This window comes from Oratosquilla oratoria, chromosome 42 (assembly GCF_046742065.1).
Source record: "Oratosquilla oratoria isolate Oo_2021 chromosome 42, ASM4674206v1, whole genome shotgun sequence".
Classification (NCBI taxonomy): domain Eukaryota; kingdom Metazoa; phylum Arthropoda; class Malacostraca; order Stomatopoda; family Squillidae; genus Oratosquilla; species Oratosquilla oratoria.
This window is the reverse complement of record NC_134818.1, coordinates 36,223,083-36,228,082: the sequence shown is the minus strand read 5'-3', so window position 1 is coordinate 36,228,082 and position 5,000 is coordinate 36,223,083. Positions and strand designations below refer to the sequence as shown.

Genomic DNA, 5,000 nt, shown 5'->3' with positions numbered 1-5,000 from the left:
TGTCCTGCCTCGGGGCTTGCTTCTCCTAAATGGCTTAATACTAGGCAGCATAGTAGGGGCGTCTTGGTGGGAATTCAGAGACGGCCTACTATCCGCAATATATAAAGCTTCAAGGTAGGCAAGGCGGTTCTTGTCGGCCTCTCTCTGAATGATGACAGTGTTCTGCCGAATGACATCACCTGTGAGATGCTGGCCATGTTTCTCCAGGAAGTGTGTGTGTGTTGTGTCAGATGATAGCTCAGGCGCCTGGAGAGTCTGGTAGTAGTTTCTTCATGATGAGGTCCTTTGTGCGGCAATGAGCGTACGTAGGAACTGTCCCGCCCTCTCAACCATGAGGGGACCAAAAAAGGTCATCCTTCCAGCCAATCACACGCTGTGTTTCTGTATCTTTGTAATATATAAACTCTTGCATTTGTTCCATCTTTGTATTTTGATAATGACTCAGGTAGAGTCGAAACGTCAATAATGACCGGAATAGGAAATCTTCTCTTTCCTTTACCCCTTGCTATAAAGGATACCTTCAGGAAGTTGGAAACTCTGAAGAAGAAATTGATCAACACTGAATTTACAGTTGCTTTTGACCAAGCCTGCCTTAGAGAAAATTTATTCCCGCGGTATACAAACATATATATATATATATATATATATGACGTATATACATATATATAAGTATATATATATATATATATATATATATATATATATATATATATATATATATATATACATATATATATATATATATATATGTATATATATATACATATATTGTATATATATATATATAAATGTATATATATATATATATATATATATATATATATGTGTGTGTGTGTGTGTGTGTGTGTGCGTGTGTGTGTGTGTGTGTGTGTGTGTGTGTGTGTGTGTGTGTGTGTGTGTGTGTGTGTGTGTGTGTGTGTGTGTGTGTGTGTGTGTGTGTGTGTGTGTGTGTGTGTGTGTGTGTGTGTGTGTGTGTGTGTGTGTGTGTGTGTGTGTGTGTGTGTGTGTGTGTGTGTGTGTGTGTGTGTGTGTGTGTGTGTGTGTGTGTGTGTGTGTGTGTGTATATGTATATGTATATGTATATGTATATGTATATGTATATACCAGCGACTTTTTCCCCCTTACAAGGAAAGTAGCCAAAAAAGCAAAGGCATAAAATCCACTTCCATCCATTCCATCCCCACATACTCCATTCCCATTCACTCCCTCCTCTTATCTTGACTCCTCCTGGATGACTGATCATCCCTGCATCTCACCCACTGCTCTGGGTCAGAAGAAATGTAGCAAGACAAAGCACACCAGCAGCAAGGCCGCTAAATTTAATCGGCGACCTCCTCTCCGTCCCCTCATGCAGAAAAAGAGGAGATGGGGAGAAATCCCTTCGGGCTGCGTCAAAATATCATTCACACTTACTCCCTCCCCCCATCCCCTACCCACTCTCTTTCATGAATTACAGCATCATCTATACACAACCATTCTCCATTCACCCCTATTTTCTGTATTTTCCCTTCCTTCCTCGACAGACATTCCCCTTTTTCCCAATGCACTTTTTAACCCATCCATCTATCTCATCCTTAGTCGCCCCCTCATGTTCATTCCTTCCACCTCTGCCCTCCACACCTCTTTTACTAATCTTTCTTCACTCATTCTTTCCATGTGCCTAAACCATCCCAATATTCTTTCAACAACCCTATCTTCCAACTCCCTTTCCACCCCTGTTCTCCTCCTCACCTCCCCGTTTCTCACTCTCTCCAGCCTAGTAACCCCTATCATACTTCTCAGGCATTTCATTTTAAACACATTCAAACTCCTCCTCTCTTATGTCCCATGTTTCTGCCCCATACAGTTCTGTCGGCACAATCACTCCTTCATACAATCTCCTCTTAGCATCCCTATTTCTCATTACACTTTTTAATCCACCAAGGCATTTACTTCCTCCTTTCAATCTACATTCTACATCCACCTCCACTCCTTCCTTTCCCGCCATATTCGCACCAAAGTATCGAAAACTATCCACTTCCTCCAGTCTTTCTCCCTTAATAATCACTTCCAATTTGCTGCCACATTTTCCCCTTGTACATCTCATCACCTTACTTTTACCCACATTTATCTTCAACTTCCTTCTTTCGCACACCTTCCCAAACTCTGTCACTAACTTCCTCAATCCCTCCTCTGCTCCTACCACAAGCGCAGTTTTGTCAGCAAACAACAATTTGCTTCTCTCATTTTCTCCATTTTCTTTAACTATCTCCAATCTCCAGCCCATTACCCTTCCGTTTACCTCTCGCACCACCCCATCAATATATAAATTGAACAGCCAAGGCAACATAACATATCTCTAGCGAAGTCACACTTTTACTTCAAACCACACACACTCTCCGTTCCTAATTCTAACATAAGCTCTACTACTCTCGCAAAAACTCTTGACCTCTCTTAACAGCTTTCCCCGTATTCCATATATCTGCAATATCTCCCACAGTGCCTTCCTATCTACCCTCTCATAATCCTTTTCTAAATACATAAAGACCCAAAAATCATCTTTACCTTTTCCTATAGCTTTCTCGCGTATCTGCTTTACCACAAAAATCTGATCCACGCAATCCTACCTGTCCTAAACCCACAATGTTCCTCGCCAACTACTCCTTTTCATCTCCTCATCCTCTCAATCAAAACCCTCCCATAAGCCTTCCCAACTACATTCAACAAATTGATCCCTCTGAAACTACTACACTCACACTTGCCCCCTTTCCTTTTGTAAAGTGGAACTATACAGGCGCTCCTCCAGTCATCCGGCATTCTGCCCTTTTTTAGACAAACATTAAACAACTTCAGCCAGTCCACCATCACTTTATCTCCCCTTTTTAGATACTTTGCATGACACACATCCAACCCAGGTGCTTTACCTGCTTTCATCTCATCTTTCCTTATTTCTCCTCCATTTTCCTCATTCATCACGGTTGTTTTCTTAGCACCTCCCACTCCAACTACCTTTCCTTCCCTATTCTTCTTCCCATTTAGCAATCCCCTAAAATACTCTGCCCATCTTTCTCTTACTGCCATCTTTTCCATTATCATCTCTCCATCTGCACCTTTTATCTTTTCTTCTCTGCTTGATTCTCATCCTCTTCCTCCCTTAATTTCCTTCCAAAACATCATTTAATGTCTTTTAAATTTTTCTGTCATACTCTTACCCCATTTCACAACTGCTCTCCTCTTTGCCTCCTTTATCTTATGCTTTAATTCTCTTTTCTTTTCTTTGTACCTCTCATATGATTCACGTGTCCTATTTTGTAACCAATCTGTGAATGCTCACTTTTTCTCTTCTACAACCTTTTTCACTTCCTCATCCCAGCATTCACTACCCTTCTTCTATTTCCTCCCGTCCTCCGTGTTCCACACATCAACTTTGCACACCTTATGACTCCTTCCTTGAACCATCCCCATTCCTCCTCCACTCCTAGTTCTAATCTATCCTTCATTGCCTCCCATTCCTCTCTCAGCTTCTTCTTGTACTCCTTTTCTTTCTCATGCAGTCTGCTTGAAGCACCTCCCCACCTTCTATCCTTTTCCTTTTTCTCCATCTATCCTCCACTCTCAACTTACCATCCACCAAAAAATGATCTGATATTCCCCCAGTCTCTCCCCTTAGAATATGTACATCCAAAACTCTCCCTACTCTTCTCGTGGTTACCACTAAATAGTCCATTAAACCCCTATCTATCACCTTTCCATCCATCACCTTCTCCCATGTGTACTTATGCTTGACTTTCTTCCTAAACACTGTATTTGCTATCATCAACTCTCTAGACACATCTCCACCATCAGCTCTCCACTACGATTTTTTCCTGGACTCCACACTTCCCAATTACTCCGTCTATTGGTTCATTTCCTACCTTAGTATTAAGATCTCTCAATACCAATACAGTGATATTTCACCCTAAAACCTCTATGTACTCATTTAAATCTCTCCAAAAAGCCTCCCTTTCCTCTACACTCTTCTCATTACCAGGCCCATATGTACTAACAAAAACCCACATCTCCTTTCCCAGTTTCACCTTCTTCCATATTAATCTTGAAGAAACCTCCTTCCACTCCACCACACCTTTACCTATCTTTCCACTTACTAGTACAGTCACTCCTCTCCCTCGTCCTCTCTTTACTCCTGACACCCTCCCCACCACACTCCCAAACTCAAATTCGCCCCTCCCTTTCAACTTAATTTCACTTATTAATGCCAACACTTCCATCTTTCTTTTCACAAACATACTGCCTATATCTTCCCTTTTACTCTCATTTGTACCAGGTTCACGCACATTAAAAGACCCAAACTTATTATTCTGGTTGAAAAACTCCTCCCAGACCCTCTTATGCCTTTGCTTCTTTTAGGAATGTCCCCTTTGAAGCTACAGAGAGTAGGATGCCTAGTCCTATCCCCGTCCAGCTTTTGTCGCCTTTGTCGACTCATGTAGGAACACTCAGTGGCAGTATTCTTCTCCCCCACCACAGGGTTCGGTGGAAAAAAAATGAACATTCAGAGTGGTACAGGACAGTAACAAGAGTGGGGGGACAGCATAATGGAAGGACAGTCGTAGTATGATAAAGTAGCTTAATTTCTCTATGAATAGAGATTTCCTCTATCAGAGACGAAAATAATGTGTGGCTTTGGTCCGTAGGGGCACCCCATATATATCCTAAAGTATCAGCTGCATGTTACTGAGCAGTTTTTAACCCCACAATAACGTGTAGCCAATACCATAGACGGATATATATGATATATATTGATACGTCTGAGTTGAGGTTCGAGCCCTTGGCTTCACTTCGTATTAGTTTCCGTATATGTTTCCGACGAGCGCATTGTCAGTCTCGTTCGTGATGACATGGAATTAAAAGTAAAAAGTTAATGTGGTTGAAGAAAGATATATTATATATATATATATATATATATATATATATATATATGTATATATATATACATATATATATATATATATATATAAATA

General features: G+C 41.0%; 1 protein-coding gene across 3 annotated transcripts in view; it reads left to right on the top strand.

Moving 5' to 3' along the window:
* Positions 1–5,000, top strand: part of Hdc (histidine decarboxylase) — a 367,462-nt gene that overhangs the window by 303,800 nt on the left and 58,662 nt on the right. The window lies entirely within an intron of this gene.